Raw genomic sequence first — 24291 nt, 5'->3', positions numbered from 1 at the left:
GATCTCCTTGCTCCATTCGTGGCAGGGGCTCTGCTATTGTGGGCTTTCACAGTAGGACTCCAGCCTTGCTGCACTCAGGCCTCACTGTCATCCAGTGGGCTGGAGCTGCCCAGCACGGGAGCATGCAGGGCCTTTCCCTCTCTCCATGCCCTGGTCTCAGGTACACTGCTGCTGCATGCCAGCTCTTTTCTGCTGCATCCTCTGCAGCCACTGGGCCACTTGTTTCTCCCAGGCAAATGCTGAAGAGATACTCTACTCTTCAGCAGATTGGCGCACACCTATATTTAGCCACATCGTGGAATATAGTGACGATGATACTTTGTACTCAGGATACACGTTTTATCAGAGGAGTGTGATGCACTCTGCAAACATCACCAGCACAGCACCCTTGGGGAGGAAAGACTGTGCCAAGTCTTTCCAATCCCCAGGCTTACAGCTAGAGAGATTGAAGCCAGGGAGTTGGGGTGTCACCAGAATCTCTTAATGAGTCAGGAGGCCTGAACGGAATGATGAGGTGCTCCTGGGAGTTTTTCACCACACCTGCCTCTTTCTGAGCCTGCAGAGCCTATAGTTCCCCCTAGAGCTGGTCCTCTCTCCCTCCCTGGCACAAAACTGTTCCTTCGCTCACACAGCTGTCCCTGTGCCTGGGCACACTTGTAACTTGGCTTTAAAACCCATCTGCCAGCTCAGTAGAAACACAGACATGCTGTCTGTGCTGGGGCTTGCATTGGCATCACTGTGGTACCTCAATGCTCAGGACAGATATTTCCACTCAAATCTATACCTTGCCTGAATGGAGCTATGAGGGTGTGACCCAGAAGAAGTGCTGAGAAACTCTGTGTAAAGAGGTTAGTTCAGACGCCATCTCTTTTATGACACAGGGTAACCAATCAGATGCTCCACTTCCCAGAAGTGGCTGGACATAGCCAGCTCTGGAGTAGAGACACAAAGCTGTGGGATGAGGGGGTCCTGCATAGGGATCCTCAGGGATTCCTTGGGCACAAGCAGGATCTCTCTTCTCAGAAAAAACCAACAATACCATATGTTAGAAGCTCAAAACCAACTGTTTCCTTTTCATTCTGTTATCACTGATAATTACTAGCATGCCTTTGCAGCAGATGCAATGGATGTGGCAACATTTCTCACACCTTAGCAAGGCCGAAATGGCAAAAAGCAAAGCCAGCCAAAGGGCCTTTGGGTAGATAGTGTTCTGTGTGGGGTTAGGACAGTGCTTTGGTTCTGGACACAGGCTTTATGTTCCCCAGACCCCAAAATAAACCGCAATACGTACCCCGTGCCACAACTGATGATTGTCACGACTTCATAGTGAGGTAAGGTCTATGTCCTTCTCCCTCAAACCCAAGCAGATGTTTGCAAATTCCTGTACCACACAATATGCAAATTCCTGTACCACTAGACATGATGGGGTATGACTTCCAAGACTAGAGTATAAAAGGCAATACCGCGTCTATCTTGGCACCTTGCGTTGCTCCCATGGGGAAGCCAGCCTCCATGCCCTGCACTCAGCAGCTCTGTTGGACAATCCTGTGTGGAGAGAACAGAGACCTCCAGCCTCCAGTCAGTCCCAGCTTCCCAGGCAGTTGTGTGGTTGGGCCACGTTAGGAGCAGACTGTCTAACCCCATCACGACTTCAAATGATGGCAGGCCTAGCCAACTCATGACTGCAATCGTGGTAGGGACCTCCCAGGGAGAACTACCAGACCAAGTCCTTCCTGAATTCCTCATCGACAAAGGCAGAAATCATTTTTGTTTTTTAAGCCACTATGTTTGGGGATGATGGTGTTATATAACTAAAACACCATGGGGCAATTCTAAGCAGAAGGGTGCGGTGAGATGATATGTGGGGGAGAATCAGTCTGGCCACTGTGTAGAGAATGGACTGCAATGGAGCAAGGATGGGGGCAGGATGACCAGCTATGAAAAATGGCCATCGCGGTAGTAGTTATGCCTACTTCATAGAAGCATTTAAAGTACTATGTGAGATACCAGAGGTACAGTGCCTCATAATGCCTGCCTCAGAGTAGTAGCAATGATGGGCATGTCTCATTTTATTTTGCTTTGCTCTACTGCACTCTGCAGATATCGTGTTTTTTACACGCTGAAAGTTTGCGGTAACCCTGTGTCAAGCAAGTATATCAGGGCCATTTTTCCAACAACAGTACTCACTTCATGACTCTGTATCATATCTTGGTAATTCTTGCAGTATTTTACATTATTATTATTATTACATCTGTTATGACGATCTGTGATCAGTGATCTTTAATGTTACTGTTGTACTTGTTTTGGGGTGCCACCAACTGCACCCATATAAGACAGTAAACTCAATCAATAAATATATGTGTTCAGACTGCCCTGCCAATAGGCCGTTACCCCATCTCTCTTCCTTTCCTTGGGCCTCCCTATTCCCTGAGACACAATAATATTGAAATTAGAACAATTAATAACCCTACAATGGCCTCTAAGTGTTTAAGTGGAAGGAAGATTTGCATGTCTCCCACTTGAATTCAAAAGCTAGAAAAGATTCCGCTTAGTAAGGAAGGCAGGCCAAAAACCGAGTTCAGCTGCAAGTGAGGTCTCTTGCTCCAAACAGTTAGCTAAGTTGTAAATGCAAAGAAAAAGTTCTTGAAAGAAATTAAACATGTTACTCCAGTGAACACATGAATGATAAAACAGAGAAACAGCCTTATTGTTGATATGGAGAAAGTCTGAGTGGTCTGGGTGGAGGTTCAAACCAGCCACAACATTCCCTTTAGCCAAAGCCTAATCCAGAGGAAGGCCCTAACTCTATTCAATTCTGTGGAGGCTGAGAGTGGTGAGGAAGTGGCAGAAGAAGAGTTTGAAGTTAGGAGAGGTTGGTTCATGAGGTTTAAAACGCCATATCTATAACATAAGAGGGCAAGGTGAAACTGCAAATGCTGATATAGAAGCTGCAGCAAGTTTTGTAGATGCTCTAGCTAAGATCATTAATGGGGGTGGCTACTCTGAACAACAGATTTTCAATATATTCAAAACAGCCTTCTATTGGAAAAAGAAGCCATCTAGGACTTTCATAGCTAGAGAGGAAAAGTCAATGCCTAGCTTCAAAGCTTCAGGGGACAGGCTGACTCTCTTCTCAAGGGCGAATGTAGCTGATGATTTCAAGGTGAAACAAGTGCTCATTGACCATTCGAAAAATCCTTGGTCCCTTAAGAATTGTGCTAAGTTTACTCTTCCTGTGTTTTGTAAATTGAACACAAAGCCTGGATGATAGCACATCTGTTTACAGCGTATTTTGTTTACTGAATATTTTAAGCCGAAAGTTAAGACATATTACTCAGAAAAAAACATTTATTTCAAAATATTACTCATTACTTAGGTGCTCATTGACAGTCCACCTGTTCACACAAGAGCGTTGATGGAGATGGACAAGGAGATGAATGTTGTTTATCTGACAGTTTACACACAGTCATTCTGCAGCCCATGGATCAAGGAGTCATTTTGACTTTCAAGTCTTATTATTTAAGAAGTACATTTTGTAAGGTTATAACTGCTTAGTGATTCCTCTGACAGATCTAGACAAAGCAAACTGAAAACCTTCTGGAAAAGATTCACCGTTCTAGATGCCATTAAGAACATCTGTGATTCCTGGGAGGAAGTCAAAATATCAACACTAACCAGAGTTTGGAAGAAGTTGATTCCAGTCCTCCTGGATGACTTTGAGGGGTTCAAGACTTCAGTGGAGGAAGTCACTGGAAATAGCAAGAGAACTAGAATTAGAAGAGAAGCCTGTAAGTGAGACTGAATTGCTGCAATCTCATGATCAAACTTGAAGGGATGAGGAGTTGCTTCTTATGCATAACAAAAGACAGTGGTTTCCTAAGGTGCTGTGAACATTGTTGAAATGACAACAAAGTATTTATTCAAATAACTTAGTTGACAAAAGGGTAAAATGCTATCAAACAGCATTGTATACTACAGAGAACTCTTCATGAAAGGAAGAGTCAACTGATGCCACAAACTTCAGTGTTTTCTTATTTTAAGAAATTGCCACAGTTACCCCAACCTTCAGCCACCACGGCCCGGATCAGTTAGCAGCCATAACATTGAGAAGTATCCTCTACCAGCAAAAAGATGACTACTTGCTGAAGGTTCAGATGATTGTTAGCATTTTTTTTAGCAACAAAGTATTTTAATTAAGGTATGTACATTGTTTTTATAGACATAATGCTATTGCACAGACTAGATTATACTTTAAACATAACTTTTATATGCACCGGTAAGCCCAAAATATGTGCAACTCACTTTATTGTGATTTTGCTTTATTGCAGTGGTCTGGCACAGGACTCACACTATGTGTGAGGTATGCCTGTGTTAACTATCATCAGGGTAGTCAAAGGTGCTATGAGAAGGTCGGGGTAGTGGGACACAGACAAAGGAGAGTCCTTTTTTATTTTTTTTTTAGACGGAGTCTCGCTCTGTTGCCCAGGCTGGAGTGCAGTGGTGCAATCTCAGCTCACTGCAGTCTCTGCCTCCTGGGTTCACACCATTCTCCTGCCTCAGCCTCCCAAGTAGCTGGGACTACAGGCGCCTGCCACCACGCCCAGCTAATTTTTTGTATTTTTAGTAGAGACGGGGTTTCACTGTGTTAGCCAGGATGGTCTTGACCTCCTGACCTCGTGAATCGCCTGCCTCGGCCTCCCAAAATGCTGGGATTACAGGCGTGAGCCACCACGCCCGGCTGAGTGATTTTTAAAAGTGGATACTTATGCCCCTCTTCTCTTTATATCCTCCCTGCTTTGAATGCTGTATCATTTAGAATTAAGTTCAGCCAAAGGGGCTGGGCGCAGTGGCTCATGCCTGTAATCCAAGTACTTTGGGAGGCTGAGGTGAGCAGATTGCTTGAGCCCAGGAGTTTGAGACCAGCCTGGGCAGCATGGTGAAACCCCATCTCTACAATAAATGCAAAACAATTAGCCAGGTGTGGTGGTGCGTGCCTGTGGTCCCAGCTACCTGGGAGGCTGAGGTGGGAGAATCACCTGAGCCCAGGAGGTCGAGGCTGCAGTGAGTCGTGACTATATTCACTGCGTTCCAGCCTGGGTGATAGAGGCTCTGTCTCAACAACAACAACAACAAAAGTTCAGCTAAAGCAATAGGAAACCCACAAGAGCACTGGCTTAAGTAAAGCGAAAATTTAGGTCTCTCCACTGTAAAAAAGTCTGGAAGTAGGCAATTCAGGGATGATTTGGTGACTGTAGTGACAGGGACTCAGGTTCCTTGTGACTTTTGCCTTACCACATGCAGCTCCCGTTCCCAAGGTCACCTCATGGTCTACAGTGGCCACTGGAGTGCCAACCATTACATCTGAATTCCAGCTACCTGAATGAAAAGAGGGACAAAGAAGAGCATGTCCCTTGCATTTAAGGACATGTACCAGAAGTTGCATACATCAGTTCCACTTGCATCTCACTGGTCAGAACTAGGTCACATGGTTATACCAATCAGCAAAGGAGGCTAGAAAATGTATAGTCAGTCTTTAGCCTGTGAAGCCAAGTGCACAGTTAAAAACTGGGGGCTCTATTACTAAGAAGAGGAAAGAGAATACTGGAGAAACAGCAAGCAGTCTACCACGTGTGGACATCAGCAGATGTGCAATCCCCAGTATCTAGCATACTCAAAGACGGAAAAGGCCATGTTTCCAACAGAAACCTGGGTAGAGGTTTGTATCACCCCTCAGATTCTCTGGGTCTCACATCCCTAAGGTCTTTGGCCCCTTGTTCTATTCCAGCTGCTGCTGTGCTGAGCAGCACTGCACGGGCTGTGACCAACTTCTCAGGAGCTTGGAACTACGTCCCATCCTAAGCATGCATGAGCAACTACTTAGTGCCTCACCTCCAGCCTGGGGCTTTTCTGTTGAGCTCTGTCGTGAGACATCCACGGACCGCATAGCGTCTACATGTGTCCAACCAGAAGCAAGGGGTGTCACATCAGCCGTGCCAAACTTTGACCCATAGATGAATGCAGCAAATGGCTAAACTGCCTCCCTCTCTTCCCACAGAAGGGCTGTCTTGAGATGTAGCCATTCGCATGGCCTGTCGGAAGATGGTCCTGCAAGATGGCATCATCTATTGAGCTGAGCAACCAGTAGTGGAGAGCTCGGTTACAGCGCCTTATAAGCTCTCCCTTTTTTCCTGCCTTGTTCCCCTCTTCCCTCACTCTTCTGTCCTTAGGAAGGCCCTCCGCAGTCTAGAAAGAGCCCACATACTTTGCCTCAGGGTCTGCTTTCTAGGGAAGTCAGGCTAAGGCAGGTAGATCTCTTCCCTCCGTCCAGGCTCCCTTCCTCTCTCCTCCCCATTTCCCATTGTGCTTCTGGTTGAAGAATGCACAGTTTTGGTTAACAGAACTGAAATGTGTCTTCAGGCAGGTTCAAATGAAGCCCTTCCTGGTCTAATGCTTTCTAATCTTTTTATCCCAGACAAAATCAGCCTCTCAGAGTTAACAAGGTTTCTGGTTATCCCAAGTGGAAAAAAAAAAACTTTCAAAATTTTTAAATAGCCATTTTTTCTTTCTTTCTTTCTTTCTTTTTTTCTGAGACAATTTTTTTTTTTTTTTTTTTTTTTTTTTTTTTTGCTCTGTTGCCCAGACTGGAGTGCAATGATGCGATCTGGGCTCACTGCAACCTCTACCTCCCGGGCTCAAGTGAATCTCCTGCCTCAGCCTCCAACTAGCTGGGATTACAGGCACCTGCCACCACACCTAGCTAAATTTTGTATTTTTAATAGAGATGAGGTTTCACCACATTGGCCAGGGCTGATCTCAAACTCTTGACCTCAGGTGATCCATGCGCCTTGGCCTTCCATAGTGCTGGGATTACAGGTGTGAGCCACTGTGCCTGGTCTAAAATGGCCTTTTCTAATCAGCTTTTTTTATGCAGAAATTTATTTGCAGGGCTCCTTTTTGATAGACTAAACTGAATACATAAAGAAATTTAGGGGTAAAATCCAGTTTCCCCAGAAACTTCATTCCAACCGTGCTGCCATGCCCCCATATCCATGCATTTTTTGGGTCTGTCTTCTGCTGGTCCACATTTGGACGCCATGGTTGTGTCTATAACACCCTTGTTATTACTACAGGGGATATAGTAATGCTTAGCACTTTTCATTGTGAACTAATTCTCAACACAAATCTAGTTCACAGGAAAGTAGGCAATGCTCTTATTTCTTGAAAGAGAAAAGTCCATAAAAAAGACGTGGAAGTATTAAGTGCTAGTTCCTTCCTTACATTCTCATTCAGCAACCTACTAGTGATTTTAAAGCATTTGGGGGACATTTGGTTAAAAGAAAACGAGTTTCATAACCAAGTGGTGTCACTTTATGGAGATTATACTAATTGAGATCATTTATTTCTGAAAGAGTAGCCCAACTTAATGGGACTTAAAGCACCAAATATCTATAATCTCTCTGATTCCCAGAGAGAAGATCCCCCCAGGTTTGGAGCAGCAATACTGTTCCTTAAAGTAATATAGGTTGAGCATCCCTAATCCAAAAATCTGAAATCCAAAATTATCCAGAATCTAAAACTTTTTGATTGCCAACATGCCACAACAAGTGGAAAATTCTGCACCTGGCCTTAGGTGACAGATGGCAGCCAAAACACAGTCCAAGCTTTGTTTCAGGCACAAACTCATTTGAAATATTGTATAAAACTCCCTTCAGGCCATGTGCATAAGATGTATATGAAACATAAATGAAGTTCGTGTTTGTTCAGACTTGGGTCCTACCTTCAAGATACCTCATTCTGTATATGCAAATATTCAAAAAAAAAAAAAAAATCCCAAATCTGATAAGAGAGGCACACCCTGTGGAGCAAATCCAGATCTGTTCTGAGTTGGAAGCTCAGAAACCAATTCAGTGATGACTGCACTTCCGGTGTTTGCAGTTTCCCATAATTAGCTGGATGTCATAACAATCCCTTTTCCCTTTTTTACAAGGGCACCATGACACCTTACAAAATACTTTAAAGGATTTAATGTTATTTTAAGAATCTTTGGATAAGTTCTTTAAGCCCATTGACAAAATTAAAACAATCCTGGGGGTTGTGAAATCTGGATTGGAGATCATAGAATTTTGTTTTTTAAAAGTATCATCTTTCCCTGAATCTTTCATTGCCTACCTGATTTATTCAACTCTAATTCTGCAATAAAATGGAATTCTTTTTCTCTCAAATTTGTTTCCTTAAATCAGAACACCCAATCTAATTCCTATCTGTAGTTCTGCAGCTTGTGGAATCAGTTCATGTCATTCTTTTTAAATTGGCCAACAACATCAATTTAACAAGCCACTTCCCGTAGCAAAGATATCCTTAGTTACGTTTTTGGATTTAAGCTGCACTAAAATCTAAGGAAATATTGAAACCTTTGAAGAAAGCACTAACTTGACTTCCTTCTTCCAGATCTAGGGGTCCCTGGTTACTCCTGAATTATTCCCATCATCCAAAGCTGCTGTCTTCTGTTTATATATCATTTGAGGGAAACACAATTATTCTAAGAAGTTATGAAGCACCCCTAAGTTACGACTTTTCTAAACATTCCAAGTATTATGATGACTTTCAGACTGGAGATTTATGCTATCTATCCAGTCAAACTCGATCGGCCATGGCGCATTCAGAACATGTGTCGTCAACAAAAACCGACATCACAGAAATGGCTAAAGGTGTACCTCACCGGCCTGGCGTCAGGTTCATCAGAGGCATTGCACATTGAGAAACAGCAGGGTAAAGTGACATCACCAAGGTGAATAGGTGAAATTGAGCTCCAACTTCAAAAGTTATTCTTAGGGAAGAAAATCATCTCTTCTCTCTTCCTCCTTCAGCTCCTCTTAGCCAGTGCTTTCCTGAACCTGAGGAATGCCTTTGCTCTTTCCAACTCCCACATTCAAAACAGAGTCTTACAACTCAGCCACATTTTCTGCTGAGCCAGCCACTGGGAACCAAGTGCCACCAAGGTCTGTGGCAACCAAAGGTGTGCGTGTGTGTGTGTGTGAGTGTGTGTGTGAGAGAGCATGTGAGTACATATTTGTTTGTTGTGATTGTGTGTAGTATGAGTGGGTGTATGTCTGTGTCTGAGTGTTTGCATGTGTGTGAGAGTGTCTATGTGTGTGTTTATGTGTGCATTTGTGTGTGTTGTGAGTGTATGGTTGTGTTTGTGTCTGTGTGGTGTGAGTGTGTGCATGTGTATCTCTGCATGTGTGTTTGTGTGGGGTTAGTGTATATGCGTTCATGTGCGTGGGGGTGGTATGTGTGTGTGTATTGCTTTTCTTCTAGCCTCCTCCTCCACACCATCAGCCCACACAATCCACACCTCCTAAAACAGAACCCACATCCCATCCTACTACAAGGAACTGGAGGAAAAAAAAAAAAAAAAAAAAAAACAAGCAACAAACCCTCCTGTCACAGTCAGAGCCCAAGGAGAAGAACTAGGTGTAGATTTCAATCAACCCTCCCAGGTCTGCAGGTGTGAGAGAAGGTCACCTTTCTTGAATATCATGACAGTTTTCAGTGACCGTGACTCATCTATGTTATTCCGGTTCTCCTTCATTAGGGGGAGAAAATGCTTTTCTATCTTTAATGAATGCCAGTGATTCAGGAGTTCGAGAGAGGTGGGCCCTAATTAGTCGAGCAGGGTTTCCATTACACAGAAAGCTTGAAAGGAAGGATTTTGGCTATTCCTGTACCGGCAGCCAGAAGCCCAAGCCGGACCAGAATAGGGAGGTGTCGTTTTGTTGTTAGTCACCAAGAGAACCAGAGAAAGAGTTGTGAAACCAGGCTAAGGCCCTGGCTGCTCTGGCTTCCTTGTCTGTAAAATGTGAGTGCTGGACTGGAGTTCTGGATCTCTGCCAGTTCACAGATGATATGACTCTCTAAAGTATTTGGTCAATATTAGGCAGTCCCCACTGGAAAGCTGGGTTAATAGACAACTTGTAGGCTTAGTCCTGAGAAAGCCTCACGACGTCACTAAGGAATATAGTAGAGAATCCAAAGAGGAGAGGGAGAACTTTACCTACTTTGGTGGAATAAACAGAGTTTTTTAATGAGAGAAGAGCAAGCCCTAGCCCAAATTGTGTAGCAACCACGGTTCACATCCAGCTCCTGCATAATCCTTTTTCCTTATCAATCTCAATAAAGGATTTAAAATCAGTGACTTTCTGTTTTGATGGGTTCGAAGGTCACTGTTTTTCTGTCAAAGGGGTATGTGCATTTAAATCTTATTTTCAGTTGTGGGGTGGAAGGCCCCTCTCTGTGGCAGCAGTTGCAGGCATGAGCAGTGGCTGGGGGAATGGGTGTGCACAGCTGCAGCCTCAAGGTCTCAAGCCTGATGACCTTACTTCTGGTGCGGGGACTTTGTAGGTTGGGAGGTCCATTCTCTCTCTCTCTCTCTCTCTCTCTCGCTCTCTCGCTCTCTCACTCTCGCTCTTGCTCACACTCTCTCCCTCTCTGCTGATGGCTTATGCTTTCCCTCAAGAAGCGTTCAGAACTTTCTGTGGCCACTCCTTGCTGAGTACAGCCGGCAATCCAGATGCCCCAAGTCCCCCAGCAGGCGTCCTTCCCAGAGGAGTCCTTCCTCCATGGAAAAACGCACCAGGAAGCCCTGCTTGGCAGAGAGCTGCCCTCTTTTGCCCTGAGCACCCTGGAGCGAGGCTGGAGTAGCTGAGGGCATGATGAGCAATGCGGGGCTCTCCTCTCTGTTTGTTTGCATTCCATTTGATGAGGCAGCTGGCGAAGCTTCTCCCCTGTCTCAGCTGAGGGGTAAGCAGACTGCGGCTGCTGCCTCTGATGCGCTCACCGGAGCATCACCTGCCTCCAGCCAGGAATTCCACCTGTCCCAGTGACACCAAAGATGTGAAGGAAGGATGTCCTCATCCACCTCAAACAACTCCCAAATGAATTTCCTTCTTTTGAGGGGACTGCCGACAGGAAAAAACATGGCATCACCAGGCACCGAGCACTTTAAGCAGACAGAGCCTCTTGTAAAATAGGAAGCGGAGAGCCTTTAAGTCGCACATGGCATGAGCTGCCATGTCTTGAATTTGGGCAACCAGTCCAGGCAGGCAAACCCAGCTGGAGAGGAACAAGACAGGGTGCCCAACAGGGGGCGCTGTATTTCACTTGCCCTCGGAGACAAAGGCTGCCAATGGGCGGGTGGGTCCTAGCCTCAGCAAGGACGCCAGGAGTGTGACTCAGGTACTGTTGTTGATTAGAGGAGTGGCTAAGGCAGGAGAAATCCTGAATCATGCTGTGGCCACGTGGCACCAGAATCACACACTTGGTGAGATTGTGCTCATGCCCTGAGCCATTTCCTGATCTAAAACAAATATTTGAGTTTAAAGAGTTGAGTAAAGCTGCAGAACGTTTTGTAGATTTATCACATTTTCTCTGCTGCAACTATAGGCCTTGGAGAGCCTCACTTGTGGCAGTCCACACAAGAACCTTGTTTCTGTAAGTGGTTTACACTGAAAGCCAGTGACTTCATCCATAAAGAATGTCCTCTCTGGCTGGCTCGCCCAGTCTCCACTTCTTCTGTTTTGTTTGCGTAATTGGTGCCGAGACAGAATTTTCAAAAGCATTCACCCAAAACTGAAGGGCCATGGGATATATGGCATGGGAACAGCCTCCTTCTCCAGCCCTGCAGGCCATTCTTGGGCTAGCCTGGCATTCCCCAGCTCAGACAAGGAACCCAGCAAGTGCATGGCTATTGGAAGGCAGGTGCTTGTCCTGTTTCTGTTGCAGGCATGATATGTGATCTGGGTGACTTACTTGCCCTCTCTAGCTATTAGTTTTCTAACCTGTAAAAATTATGTCCAAGATCCTGTCCAATTAAACTTTTAAACCTGTCTGGATTAGGCTCAAGGCATTTTGGGGCTTGTGGAAGCAGCTCAAAGTTGGATCTGTGGTTTGAGTCTCCTTGGGGTGTCCTCTACCTAAGCCAGAATGTGGGCTCTGGAGCAAATGGAGCCAGTCCTCAGAATCACCTTGATATTTCATGGGCCTTTCATGTGGGTTTTTAAGTTACATTCTCCAGGCTGTTAGAAAAACAACAGCAACCACCACAGACCATCCGGAACTAGAAGAGTCTAAGGGAATAAAGAAAGAGGGAATCTAAGAGGACGTGGGTAAAGGGGAATTCCTCAGAGCAACTGCTTCCCAGCAGTCATTTTGTCATGAGACTTCCATTTTTCCAATACTCGTATCTCCAAAACACATACTCTGTCTCTCTCTCTTCAGAGATCACATTGCCTCTGCCTTTTGGCATTATCTGCCATGTCTCAGATTTAATCAGTCTTTTTTCCCCTTTGTCTTGGCAATAGAACTACTTGTCTCAATGCTTAGACTGTGATCCTTGCAGTTCAAAGAGAAAACTGAGTCAGCAGAACAGGACTGACTCAGCATTCGCAGGTTGGCCACAGTGGGGCCAATTCTCAGGTCCATATTTTGGCCTAATTCCCATTGAAATCCAATGCCCAGTAAGAAGTACAAGCTTTATATCTATAATTATGAACAAAGGCTTTTAAGTGGCTACAGGGCAAAAAACAGGGATCTGCATCTCTCTATCAGCAATTACCCTAGACTTGTTATTATAATAGCCCGACTGCCCGTGCAGTTGCTCATGTGGGCACAGGGGCCAGGCCATTCCTATGCATGCCCTCAACTCGGCCCTCTCGACTTATGGCTGATGGGATCAGGCCTACCACTCATCATCAGTTAGGGAGGAGAAATGAGAAATGGAGAGCTGGAAAGATTTTATGTGTTCTTCTTCCCCTACTACTCACCGCTACTTCATGTTTTTATTACTTAGCAGTAAGTTATCCTGAACAAGTACTTTACTGTTACGGAAATAGAAGGAAAACTAGAGGTATTAAGAATGCTGAGTCATCATGGGAGCTTGGATGGAATGACCAGGGGTGAAGTTACAGAAGGTGAAATGTACATCTCTGGGTATTAATAGTACAATATTCTGGAGATTGAATTGCCCCAAGTTACAGCTTGTTACTCTAGAAATAAGGGCCAAAGGGACCTGTGGTAGAAATGGTAAGCTATCTAGTGATTTGCACGGGTTATCGACCCTGGATCTGCATGAGAAATACTCCACAAACAAAAATTAGTCACAGCTAGACCGCACCCACTGAACCAGGGTTTCTGAGGGCAGGTCTCAGGCATCAATATCTTTAAAGGCTCTCAAGATGATTTCAATGCACAGCCAGGAATAAGAACACCAAAACATAGGAAGTACTTTTTTCTCCACTAAGGAAGGAAATTAAGAGATGTCCTAACAGCTGGAAAGAGACTGCTACAGCATTAAATAAATAAAATTCTATATTTTTTTTCTTTTGAGGCGGAGTCTCGCTCTGTCGCCCAGGCTGGAGTGCAGTGGTGCAATCTCGGCTCACTACGACCTCTACCTCCCAGGTTCAAGCAATTCTCCAGCCTCCCGAGTAGCTGGGACTACAGGCACCCGCCACCATGTTCAGCTAATTTTTTGTATTTTTAGTAGAGACGTGTTTTCACCGTGTTAGCCAGGATGGTCTCCGTCTCCTGACCTCGTGATCCATCTGCGTCGGCCTCCTGAAGTGCTGGAGTTACATGCATGAGCCACCGTGCCTGGCCAAAATTCTATTTTTATAAAATATTGATGCTAATAGCAAGTAACACTCATTATGTGTCAAGTTGTGCACTACATGCTGAACTTGCGTAAATTCATTTAATTCTGATAATCCTTCTGAAGGACTTATTGTTATTGGCCCCATTTTACAGAGAAGGGCACCAAGTCTTACATGTAGTGACTTGTCCAAGGTGAACAAATTGAGATGTAGCAGGTGAAAGGCGCATATGTGTAAGGAGTATGGAAAATACCAAGATAAGTAAAACATAGGCTGACTCTCAAGTTGCTGGCTTTGAGTGTCAGAGCAAATGACTAAAAGTCCAAAGCAACACGACAACTGTCATAGAGCTACAAAGTGTGACGGAACCACAGGAGAGGCAGGATTAGTCAGGGTTTGGTAGTGGAGTTTGAGCCTTAAAGAATGAGCTCCAGATTCTGCTAGGCAGGCATGGTCATCTACTGGTGGCAGCAGGAGGAGGAGATTCCCAGGAAAAAGCACAAGGCACAGAAATCCAAGAAAGCAGCTGAAAGCTGGCAAATAGCCTGGTCAGATTCAGGTTAAAAAAAGAAAGTAAAAGAAAAAAAGGCTAGGAAGGGCAGTTGTCCTAAATTGTGGGATTTTTAAATGTGATCTAGGAGGGAACAGGGCATCCTGCAGGTATCTGCACAGGACGTGTGATGGAGCAGTGTTTCCAGAGGAGCTACCAACCTGGGAGCCTCCGGGACATCCTCTAAAGGGGAGTGAAGCAGGGTTGGACCACTGGACTCCCAGTGGACCACAGAAGAAGGAAAGAAGGCGGAAGACATGTGGGAAGATATTAAGCCTACAGCCCTCATGTTTGATCTGCCATCTTGGAGTTACTCTACACCCTCCCACAAAGCCTACCTTATTGTCAGGAACCACACCCCTGGCCCTGTCGGATCACTGGATTACCCCATGTGTCATTTTTCTGTGTTAGCTGAGGTTGCTGTTAATTGTTTTTTAATGTGAAAGAGGGTGTGCAGCTATGTTCTCTATGTACTTTGGATTCCTGTTGCGTACATGTTTATTTAGATATTGCCCTTTTTCTCAGTCTGTGATGACACATGATATTTGATTTTTTCATCAAGGGGGAAAGTGAAGAAAATGAAAATATGGGATTCTGAGCTACGTGAGACTTCCTTATATTTCCATAAGCAGAGCATTTCAAATTTTCCACAGGAGAACCTCTTGGGATTCTGGGGGTGTGGCCTATTGCAGCCCCCTAAAAGGGTACATTTCTTTGCAATTTTGTGTTTTATCTTTAAATGCCATGTAAATTCTCTGATCCCATAATATATCCAACCCTTCCTGTTATGCTGTACCAGGTTTATCCTGTGACTTGGTGACCGCTGGCTCACCCCCATGGACCTGTCTCTGATGAGAGGCCATCCTGATTGTTTCTGTCCAGGGCTGGGTTATTGATTTGGACATGAGTCACTTGAAAGACAGCTCTAAGCTGTCTATGTCTCTGTGATCAAAGAAACACGCATTTGACTAAGAAACCGTATGTCTTATTTTTATTGTATAGCTTAGTAGTTGCAAGATATTAACATATATATCACATTGACCGCTGGGTAGAAAAATGCTCTCCAATTAAAGATCTCTTTGTTTACAACAAGGTCCATGGAGACAGATTGCTAATAAAGTCCAGTTGCCTTCTCCATTGTACAAAACCTATATGGGGGAGATTAAGGAGGGAAGAGGAGTTTTAGAGAGAAGAGAAGGGGTTTGGTCATTTGCCAATATAGGTTGGCAGCAGGAAACTATCCTTGACTGATTATCTTTGGGTAAAATAGGTACCTTCTTTACAGCTCTATCCTCACACACAGTAACACCTCTTGCTCCAAAGGCTTGTGACCTCCCAGATACACCTTTAGTTGCTTCCTCTCAAGCCATCAGCTTTTGTCCTCTAATACAAACTTGTCAGCTCAGCTTTTCTGTAATTTTCCTCCTTTATCCCATTTTTTTTTTTTTTTGAGATAAGATTTAACTCTGTTGCCCAAGTTGGAGTGCCATGGTATGACCACGGCTCACTGCAGCCCTGAACTCCTGGGCTCAAATGGTCCTCCTGCCACAGCCTTCCATGTAGCTGGGACCACAGGTGTGCGCCATCACACCCGGCTAATTTTTTAATTATTTGTAGAGACAGGGTCTTGCTATGTTCCCCAGGCTGGTCTTGAACTCCTGGGCTCAAATGATCCTCCTGCCTCAGCCTCCCAAAGTGCTGGGATTCCAGGCATGAGCCACCTCACTTGGCCTTTTATCCTATCTTGATGAAGGGGTTAAGAGAGTCCATCTTTCCACTCCATTTGTCTCTTCTTGGTCTTCTCCAGAGATGTTGCCTCTTTAATAGGGTATTAATGCCAGGGTTCTCCTAGATCCTGCCTCTCTTCTTCACTTGGACTGAATGAGGGCCTTCTCACCAGTCCTTGTCCCTGGCCCGCCTCTATAGGGCACAGTCATGTTTGATGGGTGCCCTACCCTGAAGGATGCTGTGGCTGCTCACCACTGAGCCCTTCTGCTGGGAGGGGGCCTCCCCAGGCTCCTCCTGCCCTGAGCCTGCTCTGGGGCTCCTACTGTGACCTCAGTTTAGCTCTTCCAAAGACCAATGACCACAGTTGATAATGGCTTAGGGTTTATTCCAAATGTTTCATTACTAGCCCATCTATTTCATTTTCTGGTCAAGCTAAGTTACAGTGGTTAGTATATATTAGTGACTCATTAAATATTTCTTGATTTTGATATGCCTCCATCAGAGACCTGGAGCCACAGAAACACTCATACATGAGCCAAAAGGAAAAAAATTGTGTGGCAGCTGCCCAGCTCTGCTCTGTAACCTTGCGCTTCCTGTTTACTGACTAAGAAGACCTGATGAACCTGTATCTACTACTGCCCAGGGCACATTAGAGTCACCACAACCCCTGCTAGATGACTATTTTGATATGGAGGGGAAAGAATTGCTCCCCTCAGTCCCTGGGGATAAATTTAGGACCATCACTGGCCAGTGTTATGTCCTTGTTTGAGGAGTTGGAACTGGGAACCCAAAGGGAAAGTTCACCTGACTTGGAAATGTGCATACAAGTAGTCTCTCAACACTATGACGTTTACAGTGAAGGAAGCATCACTGAAGAGAGTCGTGGTTCATTGGGATGGCCTGGCCATAACAAACTGTCTTGAATGGAACACTTTCATGGGGCTGCTTCGGGGATAGTTGGAGCAAAGTCGAATCTGTTCCATGAAGTCAGGGTTGGAGATGCACAAATGATTGCAGAGTGGGTCTGGAAGCAGGAGGGAAAACACTGGTCTCCAATGAGAGGGCCTCAGGGAATGGGGAGAAGATAAGGAGAAGTCAACTCTCCCCACAGGTGAATTGGAAGGAGAACAGCTACCCAAAGGTCCAAGTGTTAGGTGGGCTGAGGTCTAACGGGGTACCTGGTCAAGCTTTTCAAATCCTTATGGGAGGGATGGAAGCCACTCCAGAGGCAGGATCTCAGCTGTATCCTGAGGCTGCTAGGTCAGGTAACAGCAGGGAGGTTGCAGAGCGCCCTTACAGAGCAGCTTCATTGTGGAGAGAGCAACCATAGAGCAGATCCTGGCCAGTGGAGCGTTTTCTGGACTCCGTTCCCCCAGCTCGCTGAGTTTCTGCTCATGACAGTTGAAAATAATTACCAAAGATACAATGGGGAGGAAGCTGCATTCTTTCTTTTCTAGCTACCCACTGTCAGCTTTTCTAGAAAGCAACTTTCACGCTTTCTACCCAACAGTGAAAAATTGTGAATGAAATGATCATTTCTTTGCAAAAACAGACATAATTTCATAAGGAGTGCATCCAAAGCAATGAAACTTTGTTTCTGGGTTCCATGCCTTTGCTGCATGGACCAGTTACATGAATCACGTAGGGAGAGCCATTTAGAACAGACCCTGCTGTTGAGCACACTTCATGAAAAGGGGCTTGGAGTCACATTGCACAAAGGTTTTCTTAGGAAGCCAGGCCTTCAGTGATGCTTGTCCAAACGACTCACTGTTCTCTACATGTGAATGGGATTTGTTGTTGTCATGGTTACAGTTAACAGAAATTCAATTCAACATAATGACATATATATACATCAATGGTGACATCAGATTTGACCCCTTTATGTCTGAAAAGAAACACTAGTGCCTGTCTTTGGAGGTTCTGTTGGGGCTTTATGAAGCCCTGTGCAGCTTTGGGCTTCCATACATTCATTTAATTTATAGTTATTGAAATCTACTACGTGGCAGGCACTATGCTGGCACTAGAGATACTGAAATAAATGATCCAGTCTCTGCCCCTAAGGAGCTCAGAATCTGGGAGGAAGAATAAGACCAATGAGTCTATCACATGGGGCAAGGGTATTGTGAACAGGAAGGTACTACAAAGGCAATCCTGAAAGGATGCATTCTTCAGATAAGTGGTTCTAGCTTGTTTGGATTATGGCAAATGGAGCACCTTAGTGTTCTATTGGCCTTGTAACAAATTACATTAGTGGCTTAAAGGAACACAAATTTATTATCTTACAACTCTATGGTTAGAATTCTGACATGGGTGTCAATGGGTTATAATCAAGGTATCAGCAGAGCTGTGTTTCTTTTTGGGGGGCTCCAAGGGGAATCCATTTGCTTGTCTTTTCCAGCTTCTGGAGGCTGCCCCCACGCCTTGGCTCATGGCCCCTTCCTCCATCTTCAAAGCCAGCCATGGTGCGTCTCTGTGACCATTCTTCCACAGTTATGGCTCACTCTGACGACAGCTGGGAAAGGCCTTCTCCTTTTTGAGAACCATGTGATTAGATTGAGTCCTCCCGGGTAATCCAGGCTCATCTCACTATCTCAGGCCCTGAAACTTAACCACATTTGCAAGGTAAAGTAATATATTTACCAATGCTAGGTATTAGACGTGGATATCTTTGGGAACTATTATTCCTGTCACACTGAGGAAAGATTTGTCACTGTAGATATCTTTTTTCTATACTTTTTTTCCTTTTTCGTTTTTTCATTCATTACCCAACAGAGATGCTGTTTGCTATCAAAACACCATTGCCTGTGGTGGTGGGTGCAGAAATGTATTGGGCAGAGCTGCTGGGATGGGGAGAGAGTAGTTATTTCAATATCTCCTAGTAGAATGTGGAGTTTGGGAAAGATAACTCAATTTAATATTTATATATGAAAGGAATAATAAAGTCACGTCACATAATGCTAACTACAGGAAGCAAAGATCAACCAAATATTCTTGGCCAGTGGAGCTAAGCAGAGATGTGGCAGCTCCATTACCTATGACTGGGAACAGGGCCAAGGAGTTGGGGGGGGGGACACTGAGGAGGACACTTCCCTGGGAGGTTTATATCAGACTCTTTCCAGAGAAGATGGAAAAGCGTTGAGTTAGGCCAGGATAAAAGGCTTCTAACAAGTGTCCCCACCCCCATGCTCTCTTTAGTCTAACCCATTTTCAATTTTTTTTTTCTTACCCAGTCATGGGTTCCTTTGAGGAATCCTGTGCTGAGGTGTTTTATTAATAGCTGCAGTTCTGGAGCTGGTATTGGCAACGCCTGGCACAGGGCAGACTCTCAGTAAACGTTTGCTGAATGAATGAAATACACTGAATGACTGTTGTTCATGTTACTCCTGTCCCAGAACCTGCAACGGTCTTCCATTATTCACTGAATAAAATCCAGTTGTTCCAAACTTGCTCCCTGATTCCCTCCCATCAGCTTGTATCTCCCCGGGTCCAAAACCTCTCTTTTCCAAGGCTGTAGTATCAGCCCAAGTCTGCTTTGGCTGCCATGACAAAGTGCTACAGACTGGTGGCTTAAACAACAGAAATGCATTTTCTGGAAACGAAATGTTTGAAATCAAGGTGCCAGCAGGGTTAGTTCCTTCTGATGCCTCTCTCCTTGGCTGGTAGATGGCTATCTTCTCCCTGCATCTTCATGTTGTCCTTCTTCTGCCTCTCGGTGTCCAAATGCCCTCTTCTTGTAAGGACAATGGTCATATTGGATTAGGGCCCACCCTCATGACCTCATTTTGAATTATCTCTTTAAAGGCCTTATCTTCAAATACAGTCACATTTGAGGTACCAGGGATTAATACTCCAACCTACAAATTTTGTGAAAACATAATTGAGCCCATAGCAAATGCTTATCTCATTCCTTTCTTTATAGTCTTCTCTGATTCTTTTTTCCTTATCTCTTTTCTTCCTATCTTCTCTGCACCAAAATTTTCCCACCTTGCACAGTGCACACACACACACCAACGTTCACACTCATCCTGTAAGTAATTTCTCTCTTCTGAATAACTACAGCCCTAAATATTTTTCTTGTGGTACTTACCACTTTTATCTTGTATTATATTATCTTGTGTATACTTTACCTTGTATTATACTACCTTGTCTTATATTATTACATACATTGTATGTGTTATTTCCTCAACTAAAGTGTAAGCTCCTCCTGGGAAGACTCTAACTAATCTTTTTCTCTCTTACATGACTTGACACAATGTCTCGAACATGGTAAATACTCAAGAAATATCTGATGAGTGAATGTAGATGGTAGGAGCTAATTAAGAAGTAGTCACTTGAGTATGGGATGAGTTAAATATATTACAGATACATTTATTTCTTGCTTGAGTAACAGTTCCTAGAGGGCAAGAAATCAGAATCATGTGCAAGTTTGGAATCAATGGATGCTTTCTGACAAGACTAATAATGTACACCAGAAAAGCTGGCTGGTCTCACAGCAGCATAATCCAGTGGTATGGCCGAGAGACATTTAGCACCATTGCTGAGAGCACTAGTTCTGAGCTGGACTGCCTGGGTTTGACCTTGCCTATGTGCTATAATTTGGATGTGGTTTGTCCCCAGCAAAACTCACATTAAAATTTAATTAACAATGTAGCTGTGTTGGGAGGCGGTGCCTTTAAGAGGTGATTAAGTTGTTAGGATAGATTAATGCCTTTCTTAAAAGACTGGGTTAGTCTTGCAGGAATGGATTAGTTCCCCCAGCAGCAGGTTGTTGTAAAGTGAAGTAACAATTTTTTTGCTCTTTCCACACATCTGGTTCCCCTTTCATGTCTCTATGATGTTTTGACCCAGCATGAGGATCTCACCAGAAGCCAGCAGAGGCAGCCACCCGACCTTGAATTTCCCAGCCTGCAGAACCATAAGCTAAATAAACCTTTTTCTTTACAGAGGGCTTCTGTTATAGCAACACAAAATGAACTAAGACACTGTGTGACCCTGAAAAACTTACATGTCCTCTCTGTGTCTCAGTTTCCTCATCTATCAATTGAGATAATATATATGTATATATCCTTCTCATAGGCTCTGTGGCACTTAACATAGAGCCTGGCACATAGTAAGCACACAGTACATGTTGGCTATTATTATCACCAGTGATTTCAGATGGCTTTAAAGTGCCACTAACTTCTACCCCTTAAGTGGAGTCATTATATTTCACCGCAAAAATAGGAAAAGTTCTTCAAAAACGTGACACTTCCTCCCAAGGATCTGCAATTAGCTTTGGGTATTATTCTCCTTTATGTGTGTGTTTCTGGACATGGTGCAGGAAAAGCAGGTAGAACTTGCTCATGTAGTGGTTGGGTCTTTGTGAAATGTGACAGCCAAGTCCCTAATTATTCTCAGAAATGTCAGAACTCACTGGATGCGACTGGGCTTGACAGTTCAAGGGCTAATTAACTCTAAACCCTGCTTCTTGGGTTGCCTCATTTGCAATTCTTGGTCACTTATTTTCTTAAGTCTTTTTAAAAATCCATTTAGCAGTTTGATAGAAGGTAGGAATGTGGCATGCAACAGATCAGTGACAAGGGAGTGCCTCAGCCAGAACCTTATACCCTGTGGAGGTGCAAGTAAGGTGTACGTATTCAGGGTTGTCCCTCTCCAAGGCCTGCTCTTGAAACGTGGAGGGAGCCTCAGCATGTGCGAGACTCCCGGAGAAGGTCACACCGACCAATACTAAGTTCTGATTTTTCTGCTTCAGAGGAAGCTTTCTTTTCTCTTTTCCCTTGACTATCTCCAATGAGATAATTGTCTCAGGACTTGCCTTTTTTTTCCCAAAAGCCTCATTAAAAACAAATCAAACATATGCTAAATGAAATAAGTCAGTCACAAAAGAACATAGATTGTATGATTCCATTTACATGAACTATCTGGAACAGCAAATTCATAGACAGCAAGTAGATTAGAGGTTACCAGGGACTGGGGGGAGAGAGGAATGGGGAGTTACTGCTTAATGGGTACAGAGTTTCAGTGCAGGGTGATGTGAGGAAAGGATTTTAGAAATGCATAGTGGTTGATCCGGCACTGTGGCTCACTTCCGTAATCCCAGCACTTTGGGAAGTTGAGGCAGGTGGATCATTTGAGGTCAGGAGTTTGAGACGGGTGGATCACAAGGTCAGGAGATCGAGACCATCCTGGCCAACATGGTGAAAACCTGTCTCTACGAAAAATACAAAAATTAACTGGGTGTGGTGGCACACACCTTTAATCTCAGCTACTCGGGAGGCTGAGGCAGGAGAATCACTTGAACCAGGGAGTTGAAGGTTGCAGTGAGCTGAGATTGCGCCACTGCACTCCAGCCTGGTGACAGAGTGAGACTCCATCTCAAAATAAATAAATAAAAATAAATAAAATAAAAAAATGCATAGTGGTGGTGGAAGCACAACATTGTGAGTGTAATCAATGCCACTGAACTCAAAATGCTTAAATGGCATATTTCATGTTACATACATTTTATCAAAATTTTTTAAATGTTGAAAAGCAAAGGAAAAAGCGTCCCCACCCTTTAGCATCACATATTGGACTGTCCATGCTCAGACTCCTGCAGATGGGCCAGGTGTACCACATGAGGTGAAGCTCACGGAACACCTGGGGCTTGCCGCCTCACCCTCCGTGCCTTTGCACCTGCTGGTGCTTCTACACGAAATGTTCTCTCTCTCCTGTCTCCCTGGCAAACTCCTGTCATCTTTAGAATCACAAGTTAATTGTTCTTCTCTCTGTAAAGTCTTCCTGATTCTCTTGCCTGTACCTTTACAGGAAGAGCTGCTTCCCTCCTCCTTTGTGACTTTTTGTGCAGTATGCCATTACCGTGCTTACCAGACCCGATTGCAAGTTGTTTTCCTTTTGTGAATATCAACTTACAATGCATACAGTAAAATTCACTCCTTTTAGCATACATCTCTGTGAGTTTTGATAAATACAGTTAGTAGTGTAGTCAACACCAACAACATAGTTTCATTACTGCTCCCACCCAAAAAATCCCTCACATCTCTCTGTAGTCAATTCCTTCCCCCAGCTCCTGGTCTGTTTTTGGTCTCTCTAGTTTGGCCTCTCCATATGACATTTTCAAGAATGTCATACAATTGAAATCATGCAGTACGTATCACAGTCTGTTGCCACTGGTTCTTGTTTGTATAGCTGTCTCGTTCTAGACTTGAGCTCCTAATATCAGACTTTGTCCTACTTATTTTTTCCCTGCACCAAGCATGGTGTGTGCTCCATGGTGGTGTTCTGTGCCTGTCAGTAAAATGATTGAATGAAAGCATGACGTTAGAACCTGTTTCTAATAAAAACAATCCCAGCACAGTGTCCTTGGCATAGGGTTCAGTGGGAGGCTTCAGGCAGGAGCAGAAGCAGCTGGTTGCAAGGCAGTCATGACCAGACATGGCAGACAGAAGTGAAGTCCCCCAGCCCTTCCTTCCAGGGCAGTGACAAGGAGCTGAAAGCAGGGAGGCAACTGGCACCGGGCTGTCTGGAGCTGGAGCCCTCCTTCCTGCCAGCAATGGTTACCCACGAGGCCACACCCATCCACAGTACCTCTAGACTGGGCAGCCTGGTCCTGACCCAGGACCTTCCTGTTGGAGGGCACCTCTGGGACTCCCGGTCAGCCAGCCCAGAAGCAGCCCAGTGGGATCCAAGCATAGGCAGTAACCAACCAGGATGTTGGGAGGAGCAGATTCAGAACCTCAGAACCACCTAGCTTTTGCCTCTTCCTGCATCTTCCTCTATTCCCACCTCTCCCCACTCATTCCTACCTCCACCCTCACACACAAAGCCACACATATCCAGAGGATCTTTTGCTTGGTCTATACCACCCTAATTTCAAGGAAATAAAGAATGCCGTGTAGCCATTTGAGTTGCTGTTTTCCACTATGGTTTTCTATTTTAGCCTTCACGGGGGACCCTGGGGAAGCCCTCATCTCCCATATCCCCATATTGTAGTTATTGTCTCGATAGGAACAAAAGTCCTGCATCCCTATTATTCCTCTTTTCTTCCATGCTTTATTAAACCTTTTGTTAGCCCCTCAATGAGAGCTCCTCGAAGGCCAGTAGCACAGCCAGGTCCTGGGACCTTTGCGCGAGCACCATCTGTGATTAAAGAGAAATCATAACACAGTAAGGGCCATGTGGTAAACACTAAATAAATGACTGTTAAATAAACTGACTCAAAAATTCATGATCAAACAAATACGGATTATGGAAGCTGCCTACATTTTTACTGACCTTCAGTTTGGAATGACCACTACCTCTGGATCATATCCTGGGGCAGAGCAAGAAGAAACCATTCACTCCTTAAGGTATGAGTAACTTCAG

General features: G+C 44.5%; 1 long non-coding RNA gene across 1 annotated transcript; it reads left to right on the top strand.

Moving 5' to 3' along the window:
• The first annotated feature begins 8846 nt into the window (after positions 1–8846).
• Positions 8847–16856, top strand: LOC112610616. The gene is made up of 2 exons (XR_003116444.1): positions 8847–8999; positions 16430–16856. It is a non-coding gene; the product is annotated as an uncharacterized LOC112610616 (long non-coding RNA).
• Positions 16857–24291: the final 7435 nt, after the last annotated feature.

This window comes from Theropithecus gelada, chromosome 17 (genome assembly GCF_003255815.1).
Source record: "Theropithecus gelada isolate Dixy chromosome 17, Tgel_1.0, whole genome shotgun sequence".
In the NCBI taxonomy this organism is placed as follows: Eukaryota; Metazoa; Chordata; class Mammalia; order Primates; family Cercopithecidae; genus Theropithecus; species Theropithecus gelada.
The sequence above is the reverse complement of the archived record's forward strand: the minus strand, read 5'-3'. Positions and strand labels throughout refer to the sequence as shown.